Below are 18,548 nucleotides of genomic sequence, written 5' to 3' on the forward strand. Positions count from 1 at the left end.
AAACAATCCAATTTAAAAAATGGGCAGAGCCATGGATGCTTTGGCTAAGCAGTAGTGTTGGCCCTCAGGCCAAGGAGTCGTGGGTTTGATTCCAGCCAAGGGCACAAACCTTGGTTGTGGCTTGTCCCCAGCCCTGGTTTGGGTTGTACGAAGTTAACCAGTCAATGTGTTCCTCTCACGTCGATGTCCCCCGCCTCTCTCTCTCTCTCTCTCTCTCTCTCTCTCTCTCTCTGAAAATAAATAGAAAAATATCCTCAGGTGAGGATTCAAAAAAAGGGGGGGGGGGCAGAGGGCCTAAATAGACACTTCTGTCAGAATGGCCGCCATCAACAAATCATCACATCACAAGTGCTGGCAAAGGTGTGGGGAAAAAAGGGAACTCTAGTACACTGCTGGTGGGAATGCTGACTGGTACAGCCACTACAGAAAACAATATGGTGTTTCCTTAAAAAATTTAAAACTTGATCTGCCAATTAACCAAGTGATCCCATTTCTAGCAATATATCCTAAGAAGCCTGAAACACCAAGCAGAAAGAATATATGTACCCTATGTTCATAGCAGCACTATTTACAATTGCAAAGATCTGGAAACAGCTCAAGTGTCCACCAATAGATGAGTGGATAGGACTTCCAGTCAAGATGGCAGCGTAGGTAAATGCTAGTATCACTTCTTCCCACAACTACATCAAAGTTACAACTAAACTACAGAACAACCATCATTAAAAACAGCCTGAAATAAAGCTGAATGAAAGTCCTACAACTACAAAATTAAAGAAGCAGCCATATCAAGTCTGGTAGGAGAATCAGAGGCGTGGATGGGCTGGTACCACACCCATTTGTGGCGGATGAAAATCAGAGAGATACCTTGGCTGTGAAGATCCTCCCTGAGGACTGAAGGGTCTCCCTCCATACCAGGCAGCCATCTTAGGGTTCCAGTGCCAGGAAAAGAAGTCCCCATAAATTCTGGCTGAGATTGAGGAGGCTGAGGCTGCTGAAGCCCCAGGCAGCTCCTCCTAAAGGGCCTGTGCATGGACTTAGACTCGTACCCTTCAGGCTCTAGCATGAGGGAGGCATCTCAAAAGGCACCAGAGACATACGGAGAAGAAAAGAGTTGTTTGGCATTGGGGTGAGGGTTTAAGAGGGGCTTTCTTCTGGACAGACATGCTGTCAGAAACCTTTGTTCAGTCCTTCCCCCACAGGGCAGGCAGATAGTTGCCATATCTGGGACTCCAGCATCATGGCTTACACTATTTGCCCTGTCTTAATGATTCCCTGAGGCCCTGACCCACCCAAGTTTCATGCCCACCCAAGCCATTGCCAGTTGCTTTACCAAAGGAATGGCCTGGTTCGAATCCTTCTTCACATTTTCCTAAATTCTTTCAAATAAGCAGCATCTGGTCTCAGTGAACCCCATACCTCTCAGTAAGTTGCCCCATGCCTCCCACTAGAAGCAGCTATCCTTGGTTCACAACTTGGCTTTTCCTGGGCATCTCCAAGCCTGGCACAAGAAGCAACCATCTGCAGACTGCTTTGTAGCTTATGCCTGCTGGCCACAGGTAGAACACCAGGCAGTGGCTGACCTGACCCCAGAACCAGCACACCCAGTAGACAGCTTCAGAACACTGTAAAGAACCACCACCCAACCATCTCCACAAGTGACACACTAAAGGAATGGACTCAATGGGTACCAGAGCCCTGCTGAAGTAAGTCTTGCTCTTTGTGGTGGGCCCCTGCACAGTTGATCATTCAAGGTAGTCGGAAGTTGGTGGATAGTGGGCACAGCCAGTCTTTGCAGCTGATCAGTTTCAGTAAAACCCTCTCATTGATGTGCCAACAGCAATCAAGACTCAATTAGAACAGAAGGGTATAAAGTCCATTTAAGGGGTATACCTTGAGGGAACAGCTGGGAGATCAGGGAATCTGTGCCACTGGACCTGCAGGACATCTACTACAATAGGCCACCCTAGGAAGCCCAGGAGACATAGCAACTCTACCTACTACATAGAAACAAACAAAGGGAGGCAACCAAAATGAAGAGACAAAGAAACAGGTCACAAATGAAAGAACAGAACAAAACTCCAGAAAAAAAAAAAACTGAGCAAAATGGAGATCGGCAACCTCACAGATGCAGAGTTCAAAACACTGTTTATAAGGATGTTCAATTAACTTAGTGAGAACTTCAATAAACTTAATGAGAACATCAACAACATAAAAAAGGACCAGTCATAAATGAAGGAGGCACTAACTGAAATAAAGAATAATGTACATAAATTCAATAGTAGATTAGCTAAAGCCAAGAAGCAAATTATCGATTTGGAATATAAGAAAGCAAAAAACACCCAATTAGAACAGCAAAAAGAAAAAAAAGAATTTAAAAAAAATGAGGATAGTGTAAGGAGCCTCTGGGACAACTTCAGTTGTACTAACATTCACATCTTGGGGGTGCCAGAAGTAGAAGAGAGAGAACAGAAATTATAAACCTACTTGAAACAATGATTACAGAAAACTTCCCTAACTTGGTGAAGAAAACAGACGTACAAGTACAGGAAGCACAGTCACAAACAGGATAAACTCCAAGAGGCCCACACCAAGACACATCATAATCAAAATGCAAAAAGTTAGATACAAAGAGACAATCGTAAAAGCAGCAAGAGAAAAATGGTTAGTTACCCATAACAGAGTTCCCATATGACTATCAGCTGATTTCTCAAAACAAACTTTGCAGGCAAGAAGGGAGTGGCAAGAAATATTCAGAGTAATGAAAAGCAAGAACCTACAACCAAGATTACTCTGTCTTGCAAAGCTATCATTTATAATTGATGGTCATATGAAGAGTTTCCAAGAAAAGAAAAAGCTAAAAGAGTTCATCACCACCAAACCATTATTATATGAAATATTATATAAAGGGTGTTCTTGAAGAAAAAGAAGATAAAAAAAATATGAACAAACAAAATGGCAATAAATACATATATATCAACAATTGAATCTACAAACAAAATAAACAAGCAGAACAGAAACATTCTCATAGATACAGAGAACATTTTGTTGGTTGCCAGATTGGGGGGGAGGTTGGGGAAATGGGTGAAAAAGGTGAAGGAATTAAGAAGCACAAATTGGTCGTTAGACTGATAAACCTCAAAGGGAAGGGGGGTGGGAAAAAATAAACCAAAGAACTTATATGCATATATGCATAACGAGTGAACACAGACAACAGTGTGGGGAAAGGCAGGATAGGGGTGGGAGTGGGGAGGAGGAGATCAATAGGGGGAAAGGAGGAACACCTATAATAAATTCAACAATAAAGATAAGTTTAGAGTCTCGGGGAAGATGGTGGCAGGCAGGACAAGAGGGAGGGTGAGTGTGTGAGAGAGTATGAGTGGATGTAAAGGTGGATGACCAAACCACTGCAGTGCAGAGATGTGCAGCAGAAAGTTCCTGTGCTGTGGATAGGAGCAGCCAGCTACCATGGTAAGCAGCCCTTCAGGGCACTTCTCCCAGCTCCATGGGGAGTTCCCACAATTTTGGAATTCCCTGGGTCATCCCTGGGAGAAGGAAGTGGGAGTGGCTAGGGCCCAGCAACCTGAGCCCACCTGCACACCTAGCACCATCAGACCAGTGGACACTCTGTGTCAACACAGACCAGTGCACAGTAGTGGAGCACCCAAGGTGCATGTCATAGAAGCCATGGACAGCCCAGAGCCTAGCACTATCCCCCATAGTAGCAGCCTGATCAGAGTCCAGACATACCCCAACAACAGAGGCTGGGGAGCAATAAACCATCCCCAGGCAACAGATGCACAGACCAGCAGATGAGACCCATCCGTAAAATCTACAGCAAAAGCTGAGCAGGAGTTTAGCCCCACAAGGCAGCAGCACTCCCAGCTGCCAGCAGCAAGACCTGGGGCTACAGAGATGCCTGTGTGGTCTAGTAGCTCACGAGTACAGTGGGAAGCTCTAGCCCAAGACTGGTGCTATCCAGCTGCATGCCCACAGGAACTGCAGGGTACAAGAGCATGAGAGAGGCCTGTTCAACCCAGCTGCACACAAGATATGCTTAGAGGATGTGAAAAAGGAGGCAGAGTAAATAGAAGTCACACAGATGATTTCCCAGGACCAAACAGAAATTACAACTAAAATAAAGACAAACAATCAGAAAAAGCAACAGAAAAGCAGCAGGACAGGACCATATAACTAGGGACATTGTTAGGATCTGCAGAGGAGTAAGAGGGTGGTAGGTTGGGAGCCCACGGACATCAGCTGTCTTACCTGTGAGCAGCACATTGAAGAATAAAGACAAAGCCCGCTCCACAGCCACAAGAACTAGGACACAGCACTAAAATAGACACAACCACTCACCTGGGGGCTACAGCAGAGGGAGGGCAGACTAGGCTAAAACTCTGTGGTAACACCCTGGATTTGGAGGGCTCCCAGAGTTTTTCCTGAGTTGCAGCCACAAAGAATGGTGGCCAGTGTGCACCTTCCCCGAGCTGTGGGGAAAAGCAGCAGCCCCCCCTCAAATATTAAGCCTTTCCCAGGTGAGGCAAAGAAATAAAAATTGAGGCTGATTAACAAGCAGCATCTATCCCACACTCTACAAATCATTATAGACAAAACACCAAGGCTACATTCCAAGGCACTGAGTAACTGACTCTCCTAAGCACCAGGAAAAAGCTAGAGAATAACTGAATCTTTCCTGGGCTTTCAAATCTACCCAGAAAAGTAAGACTTGACAGTGGCATTTAACATGGGCCCACCGAGTCTCATCCAAACCCTGTAAAGGGAGCCACACACAGCAGAACACCAACACACATAGGAAAAATGTGGCAGGATCCAAAACCCACAAAGACACCCAAAATGGTGAAACAAAGAAGCAAATCTCAAATGAAAGAACAAGAGATCATTGTCAAAGATGAGATCAATGAAATGCAGCTAAGCAAATTATCAGAGGTAGAGTTCAGAGCCATGATCCTGAGGAAGCTCAACAGCATAAGTAAGGATATCAGCAACATGAGTAAAAATATAGAAACATTGAAAACCAACCAAGTGTAAATGAAGAATGACATAGCAGGAATTAAAATCACATTTAAAGGATTAAACAGCAGAGAAGAAGAAGCTGAGGACCAGATCAGTGAATTAGAAGACAGGGTAGAAAATCAATCAATTAGAAAACCAAAAGGAAAAATATTATTAAAAAAAACAGGAAGATAGCTTAACAGAACTGTGGGACAACTGGAAATGTATTAATATTCGCATCATAGGAGTCCAGGAAGAGGAAGAAAATGGGCAAGGGTTAGAGAATATATTTGAAGAAATAATGACAGAAAACTTTCCTAACTTGGTGAAGGAAGAAGGCATTCAAGTGCAAGAAGCACAGAGAGCCCCAAGTAAGAAGAACCCAAACAGGCCCACACCAAGACACATAGTAATAAAAATGCCAAAAATTAAAGACAAAGAGAGAATCCTAAAGGCAGCAAGAGACAAACAACAGGTTACCTACAAAGGAACCCCATTATGCTCTCAGCTGACTTCTCAACAGAAACACTACAGGCCAGAAGGGAGTGGCATGAAGTAATCAAGGTCATGAAAAATAAGGATCTGAATCCAAGACTACTCTATCCAGCAAGGCTATCATTCAAAATAGAAGGTCAAATAAAGAGCTTTCCAGACAAATAAAAAGCTAAGGGAATAAATTAACACCAAACCAACACTGCAAGGTATGCTAAAAGGACTGCTGTAATTAGAAGAAATAGGAAGAAAAATTGAACCACACTAAACAAAAATGGCAATAAATTAGTACATATTAATTATCACTTTAAATGTAAATGGTTTGAATACGTCGATAAAAAGACACAGAGTAGTTGACTAGATAAGAAAGCATGACTCACATATATCTTGTTTACAAAAAACCCACCTCACAACAAAAGATTCACATAGATTGAACGTTAAAGGATGGAAAAAAATCTTTCAAGCAAACGGAAAGCAGAAAAAAGCTGGAATAGCAATGCTCATATCTGATGAAGTAGATTTCAAAATGAAGGCCATAACTAGAGACAAAGAAAGCCACTACATAATATTGAAAGGATCTATCCAACAGTGAGATATAACCTTGGTAAACATATATGCAACCAATATAGGAGCACCAACATATATTAGAAATCTTTTGGAGAACTTCAAAGGAGAAACCAACAGCAAAACAATCATAGTAGGGGACTTCAACACCCCACTGACATCAATGGATACATCTTCTAGACAATAAATTAACAAAGAAACACAACTCTAAATGAAGCTAGATCAAATAGATTTCATAGATATCTAGAGAGAATTACACACCAAAAGTGCAGAATTCACATTCTTCTAAAGTGCACATGGGACATTCTCAAAGACAGACCACATGTTAGGACACAAACTAAGTCTCTACAAGTTCAAGAAAATTGAAATCATATCAAGCATCTTCTCAGATCACAATGGCATGCACCTAGAAATCAACTGCAACAAGAACATGCAAAGACATTTGAAAACATGGAGGCTAAATAACATGTTATTGAAAAATGAATGGGTTACCATGGAGATCAAGGAAGAATTAAAATCTTCCTGAAAACGAATGAAAATGAATACACAACAACACAAAATCGATGGGATGGAGCATAAAAACTTCTGAGAGGCAAATTCAAAGCACTACAGGCCTACCTCAAGAAGCAAGAAAAAATTTCTAACAGAATATCTAACCTCACAACTTAAAGAACTAGAAAGCAAACAAAAAGAAAAACCCAGAAAAAGTAGGAGGACGGAAATAGTAAAGGGCAGAGCAGAAGTAATCAACATAGACACTAAAAAATCAATTCAAAAGATCAATGAAACAAAGAGCTGGTTCTTTGAAAAAATAAACAAAATTGATAGACCCTTACCTAGACTCACCATGAAACAAAGAGAGAGAACCCAAATACACAAAATCAGAAATGAAAGAGGTGAACTAATAAATGACACTACAGAAATACAACGGATTGTTAACAAATATTATGAACAATTATATGGCAACAAATTAGACAATCTAAGCTAAAAAGACCAATTTCTAGAAACACATAGTCTCCCAAAACTGAACCAGACAGAGATAGAAAACTTGAATAGACCAATAACAACTGAAGAAATTGAAGATGTAATCAAGACACTTCCAGCAAACAAAAACCCATGCTCAGACAGCTTCACAGGGAAACTTTACCGAACATTCAGAAAAGAACTAGTACTCATTCTCCTCAAACTGTTTCAAAAAATTCAAAATAAAGAGAAACTTTCAAATATGTTTTATGAGGCAGCATAATTCTAATTCCAAAACTAGAAAAAGACATTAAAAAGAAAGAAAAAAAAAACTACAGATCAATATCTCAGATAAACATAGATGCCAAAATCCTGAACAAAATACTAGCAAATAGGATCCGGCAATACATGTAAAAAATTATTCACCATGACCAAGTGGGTTTCATTCCAGAAATGCAAGGCTGGTACAATATTTGCAAATCAATAAATGTGGTACACCACATAAACAAAGTGAAAGATAAAAATTATATGATTGTATCAATAGACGCTGAAAAAGCATTAGACAACGTCCAGCACCCATTTTGATAAAAATGCTCAGCAATATGGAAATAGAGGGAACATATCTCAATATAATGAAAAACCTTCAGCCAACATCCTACTCAATGGGCAAACATTAAAAGCATTTTCCTTAAGAACAAGAAAAAGACAAGAATGCCCACTTTCACCACTCTTATTTAACGTAGTACTGGAAGTCTTAGCCACAGCAATCAGACAGGAGAAAACTATAAAAGGGATCTAAATTGGGAAGGAGGAAGAGAAACTGTCATTATTCACAGATTACATGATACTATACATAGAAAACCTATAGACTCCATCAAAATTTACTAGACTTAACAAATGAATTTGGCAAAGTAGCAGGATACAAAATTAAAATAAAAAAATCCATGGCATTCTTATACACCAATGATAAGCTCACAGAAAGAGAAACTAAGAAAACAATCCCATTTACCATTCTGGCAAAAAAAAATTAAGATACCTAGGAATAAACTTAACGAAAGAAATAAAGGACCTATTCGCAGAAAACTACGTCATTGAAAAAAGAAATAGAGGAAGATATAAAAAAAAAGTGGAAGCACATACCTTCTTTATGGATTGGAAGAATCAACATCATTAAAATGTCCATACTACTCAAAGTAATCTATAGATTCAATGAAATCCCCATCAAAATACCAACGACATACTTCACAGAACTAGAACAAATACTTCAAAAGTTCATATGGAACCAAAAATGACCTCATATAGCCACAGCAATCTTGAAAAGGAAGAACAAAGTTGGAGGGATCATATTACCAGGTTTCAGGTTATACTACAAAGCCACTGTAATCAAAACAGCCTGGTACTGGCACAAGAACAGACATATAGACCAGTGCAACAGAACAGAGAGCCCAGAAATGGACCTAAGGCAATATGCTCAATTAATATTTGACAAAGGTGGCAAGAGCATAGAGTGGAGTAAGGACAGCCTCTTTAATAAATGGTGCTGGGAAAATTGGACAGCTACATGCAAAAAAAAAAAAAAAAAATGAAACTAGACCATCAACTTATGCCATACACAAAAATAAACTGAAAGTAGATAAAAGACTTAAATATGACTCATGAATCCATAAAATTCCTAGAAGAAAATGTAAGCAACAAAATTTCAGACATCATACACAGCAGAATGTTCACTGATACATCACCTAAGGCAACAGAAACAAAGGAGAAAATGAACACATGGGACTACATCAAACTCAAAAGCTTCTGCACAGCAAAAGATACAATGATCAAAATGGAAAGGCAACCCACTGTATGAGAGAGCATCATTGCCAATAATATATCAGATAAGGAATTAATTATTAGTATATAGAGAGTGCTCATACAATTCAACAAAAGACCAAGAACCCAATTGAAAAATGGGCAGAGAATCTAAATAGACACCTTTTCAAACAGAACATACTAGTGGCTAAGAGACACATGAAGAAATGCTAACATCACTAATCATCAGAGAGATGCAAATTAAAATAACAATGTGGTATCACCTCACACCTGTCAGAATGGCCGCCATCAACAAATCATCAAACAACTAGTGTTGGCGAGGGTGTGGAGAAAAGGGGACTCTAGTACACTGCTGGTGGAAATGCACATTGGTGCAGCCACTATGGAAAAAATATGGTGTTACCTCAAGAAGTTAAACATTGAACTTCCTATTGTCCCAGTGTTCTCACTTCTAGGAATATACCCTAAGAAGCCTGAAACACCAATCAGAAAGAATATATGTACCCCTATGTCATAGCAGCACTATTTACAATAACTAAGATCTGGAAACAACCCAAATGTCCATCAGTAGACAAATGGATAAAAAAGGAGTGGTACATATACACAATGGAGTACTATGTAGCTGTAAGAAAGATAGATCTCTTATCCTTTGAAAGGACATGGAGAGACCTGGGAAGTATTATCCTAAGCGAAACTGGCCAAACAGAGAAAGACAAATATCACAGGATTTCACTTATTTGTAAAATACAATGAACCTAACAGGCTGAGGAATGGGGTAGTTCCAGAGATGTGGATGTGGGGTACAAACTGAAAATCCCCTGAAGATGTTGTGGGGGGAGAGATAAACTATAGAACTTATATGCATGTGTATATGAACAATGGACATGAACAATAAAGGTGTGGACAGGGATGGGGGAATCAGTGGGGGGGGGAAAGGAGTAACATCTGTAACAATAATAAAGTAATTAATTAAAATAAATAAATAAAAATATTTAAAAGATAAGATTAAAGAAAAAAAGAAGATGAGTGGATAAAAAAGCTGTGCTACATACACACAATAGAATACTCTGCTGCTATAAGGAAAAAAGATCTCTTAACCTTTGAGATGACATGAAAGTTCCTGGAGAGAATTTAGCTAAGCAATATAAGCCATTCAGAGAAGGATAGAAATTACATGATCTCCCTTATTTGTGGAATATAATGAAGAAAATAAGCTGATGAACAAAATAGACCCAGAGACATGGAAGTAGGGATCAAACTGACAAACCTCTGAGAAAGATGGACCAGGGGTTGAGGGAGTGGTTAGAAGGTGGGCAGAAAGAGATAAACCAAGGAACTTATATGCATATATGCATAAACAATGGACATAGACAACAATACTGTGAAGGGGGTAATGGAAGTGGGAAAAAGGTGTCAATAGGGAAAAAAGGGGAAACATCTGTAACAAAAATAAATTAATTTATTATGTTTTTATAAAAGAGAAGCAGGCTAGCCCAGCCCGTTGGCTCAGTGCTTGAACGTTGACCCATGTACCAAGAGGTCACTGGTTTGATTCCCTGTCAGGGCAAATATCCAGGTTGTGGGTCAAATCCTCAGTCGGGGACATGCAGAAAGCAGCCTATCGATGTTCTTTCTCTCTCATTGATGTTTCTACCTCTCTCTCCCTCTCCCTTCCTCTCTCTCTAAAATTCAATAAAAAATAAAATAAAAGAGAAGCAGCCTATATTTTTCTATCTAAAGAATACAAATTCATGAAAGTAAATGTTTCAGTGAACTAAAATAAAACCCAAGATAAACTTAAGTTTCAATCCCAAGGGTTCAAGTTGAAGATAAATTGTCAAGCTTTCTGTTTAATGTTAATATAGAAATCTTTATTGATATATACATAAACTGCTACTAATGTTGCATTTGGATGCATCTTTTATAGGAGTTTGTGTATAGACATATTTTAATTAAATATTCCTACACTTAAAAATAATTTAAATTGATATAATGGTTTTAAATTATTGATATAGTCACCCAAAGAGAGATTAAAAAGATCAAGACATGATATTGTGAGACAGAGCCTTGGATTAAAGGTGAGAAAAATGACCCAGAGAAAGCAAAGCAAGAAAGTTAGAAGAAAAAAGAGGAGAGCTACATCACAAAAGCTGACAAAAGAGGAGAGCTGCATCACAAACGCTGATTAAAAAAAAAATGGTAAAAAAATTTATATCTATAAAAAATGTAATTAAGATAAGGAAACATCTCCTTAAATTTAAGGGATATGGAAGTAATTCAGGACCATAGTGAGAGTGATGGGGGCAGAAGCTGGATTGGAAATGGTTTGGATTAAGTGTGCTTGATGTGATAGATTCCCTGATACACACCACACAGACCCCTTTCAGCTATAGAGTACTTATTTTGCTATCTGCTGGAAGAACTGCTGGCACATAACAGTCAGCTATGAGCCTCCTTTAGGGTGCGCCTCAGCTGCTAAAAGTCATCTTCCCTAAGGTCACATCCCAATTCCTGTGATAGCCTAATTCCAAAGACCGATTGATATGGGTATAATAAAGTCTCAGTCCTTTTGATTCAACTGCAAACAGCCAGAAGGTTCATCCCATCTTCAGAACATCTGCCAAGGTTGAGTGGGGTTTCTATTGAGATTGCACTTAAGCTCAGCTTCTCCCTCTGATTCACCCTGATTCTGTTCCCTCCCTTCTGCATCAATTTCCATTTTAGCATCCTCTTTCAGAGTAACTCATCTTGAAGATACGGTTTTACTACAGGTTAGTTCTGTTAATAATAGAAAGTCAGAAACTGAAATGATGATTGAAGACAACTTTCTATTTTTAACTAATCTTTATTGTTAAATGTATTACAAGTGTCTCCTCCTTTTTTTCCCCCATTGACCTCTCCGCCCCAATTCCACCCCCCTCCTGCCTTCCCCACACTATTTTCAGTGTCCATTGGTTATGCATATATGTATAGAAGATTTTTGGTTTATCTCATCCTGCCCTCCCTCCCCTCTTCCCTTCGAGGGTCATCAGTCTAACAACCAATTTGTACTTAAATTCCTTCATCTCTTTTACTCATTCCCCCAGCCCTCACCCATCTGGAAATCAACAAAAAGTTATCTATCTATGAGTTCGTGTCTGTTGTGCTTGCTCATTTTTTTGTAGATTCCATTGTTGATAGATATGTATTAATTGCCATTTTATTATTTTTTTTGTTTTGTTTTTTATCCTCACCTGAGAACATTTTTTTTGTTTGTTTGTTTTGTTCAGATAGAGTGGGAGGGAGAGAGAGAAAGAGAGAGAGAGAGACAGAGAGAGAGAGAGAAACATCAACGTGAAAGGGACACATTGAGTGATTGCCACCCGCACAACCCAACCAGGGCTGGGAACAAACTGCAACCGAGGTACATGCCCTTAGAGGGAACCATACCTGGGTCTCTCTGGACTGCAGGCCAATGCTCTAACCACTGAGCCAAACCGGCCAGGGCTTATTGTTCATATTGTTCTTCTTCCCCTTCAAGACCATTCAACATTTCATATAATACTGGTTTGGTGGTGATGAACTCCTTTAGCTTTTTCTGGTCTGGGAAACTCTTCATATGGCCATCAATTCTAAATGACAGCTTTGCAGGATAGAGTAATGTTGGTTGTAGGTCACTGTTTTTCATAATCTTGAATATCTCTTGATACTCTTTCTGGCCTACAAAGTTTATTTTGCAAAATCAGCTAGTAGTCTTATTGGAGCTCCTTTGTAGGTAAGGAACTGCTTTTCTCTTGCTGATTTTAAGATTCTCTCTTTGTATTTAACCTTGGGCATTTTGATGATGATGTGTCTTGGTGTAGACCTCTTTGGGTTCATCTTGTTTGGGACTCCGTGCTTTCTGGACTTTTATGCCTGTTTCCTTCACCAAGTTAGGAAAGTTTTCTGTAATTATTGTTTCAAATACATTTTCAGTTTCTTGTTCTCCCTCTTCTCCTTCTGGAACCCCTATAATGCAAATTTTGGCACGCTTGAAGTTGTCCCAGAGGCTCCAGACACCTACAATAGGCCACCCTATGAAGCCTAGGAGAAACCATCACAGGAAAGCAGCCAAAATGAGGAGACAAATAAACATGTCCCCAATAAAATAAAAGAACAAAACTCCAGGAAAAGAATTAAACAAAATGGAGATAAGCAATCAATCAGATGCAGAGTTCAAAACACTGGTTATAAGGTTGCTCAAGGAACTTGGTGAGGCATTCAAGGAACTTAGTGAGACCTTGAAGGAACTTAAGGAGACCTCCAAGGAACTTAGTGAGAACATCAACAACATAAAACAAGACCAGCCAGAAATGACAGATGCACTAACTGAAATAAATAATAATTTACAGGGAATCAATAGTAGAGTAGGGAAAGCCAAGAAGCAAACCATAGATTTGGAATATAAGAAAGCAAAAAACACCCAATCAGAACAACAAAGATAAAAAAGAATTAAAAAGAAAATGAGGATAGTGTAAGAAGACTACTTTTTCAAATTGTTTGGGAGTTAAAGAAACGCAGGAGGGAAGAAAAGATGGCGGTGGGCAGAACTGGAGGGAGGGTGAGTGTGTGAGAGAGTGAACTAGTGTGTGAGACTGTGAGTAGATGTGAAGGTGGACTATCAAACTCGTGCAGTGCAGAAACGTGGAGCAGAAGGTTCCTGTTCTGTGGTTGAGAGCAGCCAGCTACCACAACAAACGGCTCTTTAGGGCACTTCTCCCTGTGCCACAGGGAGGTCCCACTATTTTGGAAGATCCTGGGTCTGCCCTGGGAGGAGGCAATGGGAGCAGCTAGGGTCTAGCAACCTGAGTCCACCAGTGCACCTGGCACCATTAGACCACTGGACACCCTATATCAACACAGACCAGTGCACCGTAGCAGAGCTGTCAAGGTGCCGATTGCAGAAACTGCAAATGGTCAGGAACCCAGAACCATCCGCCACAGTAGCAACCCAATGAGAGTCATACCCCCAGCAACAGAGGCTGGGGAGCAGACATCTATCCCCAGGCAATGGAAGCACAGACCAGCAGCGGAAAGCCATCTCCAAATACTACAGCAAAGTCTGAGAAGGAGCTGTGCCCTACTGGGTAGCAGCACTCCTCATCTGCCAGTGGCGGGACCTGGGGTTCCACAGAGACCTGTGAGACCCAGTGGCCCACATGGGCAGTGGGAAGCCAGAGCCCAAGAGGGACTGGTGCAATCCAGCTGACTGTCCTGTGACCTGCAGGGTGCAGGGCACCAGAGAGGCCTATGTCATCCAGCAGCCCACAAGATAGGCATATAGCTGGGTCTCCAAAGGTACTGTGTGATCCAGTTACCCACAGGACCTGCCAGGTGCTAAGGCACCAGAGAGGCCTGTGCAAGCTAGATACACATAAGATAGTCATAGAGCCGGGTCTCGAAAGGGACTGTGCAATCTAGCTGCCTGCAGAGACTGCAAGGTGCAGGGGCACCAGAGAGACCTGTGTGACCCAACAGCCCACAAGATAGGTGTGGAATAGGGTCTCCAAATGTACTGTGCAATCCAGCAGCTCATGGTATTGTCAGGAAGCGTGGCTCCAACAGGGCCTGAGCTATACAGCTACAGATGGCACCAGCAACCAGCTAAGAACTCAGCTCCAGAGGGGCCCATGTGATCCTCCAGCAGCACCTATAAGGACATACCAATACCAGCCCCCAGTAGTCAATCCTCCAGGATCCACAGCAGGCAAGAGGCAACATACAACAAAATAGTTTTGGAGGCACAGTAGCCTTATTTGATATACAGTGAGCTGCATGCACATCCAAACATTCCTCAGCAGGTCTAGAGCTACCAGATGGCTAAAATGGGGAAACAAAGAAATAACACCCAAACGAAAGAAAAAGAAGAATCACCAGTAAAGGAACTATAGGAAATTGAAGAAAGTAACTTGTTAGATAAAGAATTCAAAGCAATGATTTTAAAAATGCCCAATTTGGTGAGAACTACAAAGAACTTAGTAAGAATTATAAATAGCTCACTGGGAACTACTTCAGCTTAAAAAAAGAGGTAGAAGCTATGCATAACAATCAAGAGGAAATAAAGAATGGCATAGCTGTTACGAAAAATAACTTAGAAGGGTTTAATAGTAGATTTGAAGAAGCTGAAGACAAAATCAGTGACTTAGAAGACAAGGTCGAATAAAACACTCAAATAGAGCAGCAAGTGGAAAAAAAAATAAAAAGCAAGAGGAAAGTTTAAGGAAATGTGGGACAATACAAAACTTAACAACATTCGCATTATAGGAATACCGGAAGGAGAAGAATCAGAGAAAGAAATAGAGAGTGTGTTTGAAAAAATAATGACAGGAAACTTCCCTAAATTGATGAAGGAAAAAGTCACACAAGTCCAGGAAACACAGACAGTCCCAAGCAAGATGAACCCCAAAAGACCCACAGCTAGACACATCATAATAAAAATGGCAAACATTAAAGACAAAGAAAGAAACTTAAAGAAAGCAAGAGAGAGACAGAAAGTTACCTAAAAAGGAGCTCTCATTAGACTGTCAGCAGATTTCTCAATAGAAACGATGCAGGCCAGAAGACAGTGGCATGAAGTGTACAAAGAAATGTAAGGCAAGGGTCTGAATCCAAGACTACTCTATCCAGCAAGACTATCATTCAAAACTGAAGGAGAAATATACAGTTCCATGGATTAAAAAAAAAACAAAAACTAAAGAAATTTACCACCACCAAACCAGCACTGCAAGAAATGCTGAAGGGACTGTTGTAAAAAGAAGAAACAAAGACACACACACACACACGGGGGGGGGGGGGGGGGGGGGATACAGGCAAAAAATTAAAATGGCAACTAATAACTATCTATCAATTATTACCTTAAATGTAAATGGCTTAAATACTTCAATCAAAAGACATAGTGTAGCTTATTGGATAAGTAAACAGGACCCATATATATGCTGTCTACAACAGACCCATCTCACAACAAAGGACTCACACAGGATAAAAGTGAAGCAATGGAAGAAAATTTTTCAAGCAAATGGAAATGAAAAAAACGCTGGCATAACAATACTCATATTTGACAAGATAGACTTGAAAGCAAGAGCCATAATAAGAGACAAAGAAGGTCACTATATAATATTAAAAGGAGTAATCCAACAAGTGGATGTAACCCTGGTAAATATACGCACCAAATATGGGAGCACCAAATTATATTTTAAAATTCTGGAGGATTTCAAGGGAGAGATCAATAGCAACACAATCATAATGGGTGACTTTAACATGCCACTGACACCACTGGAGAGATCTTCTAGACAAAAATTTAACAAGGACACAGAGTCCTTACAAGACAAACTAGATCAGTTGGACTTAATTGATATTTACAGAACATTTCACCCTAAAGCTGCACAATATACATTCTTCTCAAGTGCACATGGGTCATTCTCAAATATAGACGACATGTTAGGACACCAACTAAGTCTCTATAAATTCAAGAAGATTGAAATTATATCAAGCATCTTTTCAGATCACAATGGCATGAAATTAGAACTCAGTTACAATAAAAACACACAAAAACAGTCAAACACTTGGAGGCTAAATAGCATGTTATTAAACAACAAATGGGTTACTAACAAGATAAGGAAGAAATTAAAAACCTCCTGAAAAACAATGAAAACAAACACACAACACAAAATCTATGGGACACAACAAAAGCAGTCTTCAGAGGGAAGTTCATAGCACTACAGGCCTACCTCAAGAAACCAGAAAAAAGTCTAATTGACTTTCTAACCCTACAACTTAAAGAAATAGAAAGTAAACAAAAAGTAAAACCCAGAGCAAGAAGAATGAAGGAAATAGTAAAGGTCAGAGCAGAAATAAACGACATAGACACTAAAAAAACAATTCACAAGATCAATGAAACAAAAAGCTGGTTCTTTGAAAAGATAAAAGAAATTAAAGGACCCTTAGCTAGACTCACCAAGAAACAAGAGAGAGAACCCAAATACACAAAATCAGAAATGAAAGAGGAGAAGTAAAAACTGACACCACAGAAATACAAAGGACCATCAAAACATATTATGAACACTTATACACCAACGAATTGCACAATCTAGGAGAAATGGACAAATTTTTAGACACACACAGCCTCCCAAAAATGAACCAGGAAGAGACAGAAAACTTGAACAGATCAATAACAACAAAGAAAATTGAAGATGTAATCAAGAAACTTTCAGCAAACAAAAGCCCAGGGCCAGATGGCTTCACAAGGGAGTTTTACTGAACATTCGAAGAAGATCTAATACCCATTCTTCTCAAACTATTCCAAATAATCCAAGAAGATGGAACACTTCCAAACTCATTTCATGAGGCCAGCATAATCCTAATTCCAAATCCACATAAAGACACTACAAAGAAAGAAAACTACGGGCCAATATCCCTGATGAACACAGATGCCAAAATTCTGAACAAAATGTTAGCAAATTAGATCCAGCATACATCAAAAAAATTATTCATCATGACAAGTGGGCTTGATCCCAGGCATGCACGAATGGTACAATATTTACAAATCAATAAATGAGATACACTACATAAACAATTGAAAGATAAAAACCATATGATCATATCAATAGATGGTGAAAAAGCATTCGACAAAATCCAGCACCCATTTTTTATTAAAGTACTTAACAATGTGGAAATAGAGGGATCATATCTCAACATAATAAAGGCCAAATATGAAAAACCTACAGCCAACATCATACTCAATGGGAAAAAAACTAAAAGCATTCCCCTTAAGAATGAGAACAAGACAGGGATACCCACTTTTTCCACTTTTATTTAACATAGTCCTGGAGATCTTAGCCACACCGATTAAACATGAACAAAAAATAAAAGGAATCCAAATTGGAAAAGCAAAACTGAAACAAAAATTATTTGCAGATGACATGATATTGTACATAGAAAACCCTAAAGACTCCATCAAAAATCTACTAGACTTAATAAATGAATTTGGCAAAGTAGCAGGATACAAAATTAATGTCCAGAAATTGACAGCATTCATATACACCAATGATGAACTCACAGAAAGAGAAACTAAGAAAACAATCTCATTTATCATTGCAGCAAAAAAATTAAGATACCTAGAAATATACTTAACAAAAAAATAAAGGACCTATTCGCAGAAAACTACAGGTCATTAAAAAAGGAAATAGAGAAAGATATACAGAAGTGGAAGCACATATCTTGTTCATGGACTGGAAGAATTAACATCATTAAAATGTCCATACTACCCAAAGCAACCTATAAATTCAATCCTCATCAAAATACCAAAGACATACTTCACAGAATGAGAACAAACACTACAAAAGTTTATATGGAACAAAAAAATACCGTAAATAGCCACAGCAATCTTAAAAAAGAAGAACAAAGTAGGAAGAATTACATTACCAGATTTCAGGTTATACTACAAAGGCATGGTAATCAAAACAGCCTGGTACCAGCACAGGAACAGGCAGATAGATCAATAAAACAGAATAGAGAACCCAGAAATGGACCCAAGACAATATGCTCAATATGACAAAGGTGGCAAGAGCATATAGTGGAGTAAAGACAGTCTCTTCAATAAATGGTGTTGGGAAAATTGGACAGCTACTTGCAAAAAATTAAGCTAGAACATTAACTTACACCATACACGAGAATAAACTCACAAT

Source organism: Molossus molossus, unplaced genomic scaffold, assembly GCF_014108415.1.
Source record: "Molossus molossus isolate mMolMol1 unplaced genomic scaffold, mMolMol1.p scaffold_m16_p_1, whole genome shotgun sequence".
Classification (NCBI taxonomy): domain Eukaryota; kingdom Metazoa; phylum Chordata; class Mammalia; order Chiroptera; family Molossidae; genus Molossus; species Molossus molossus.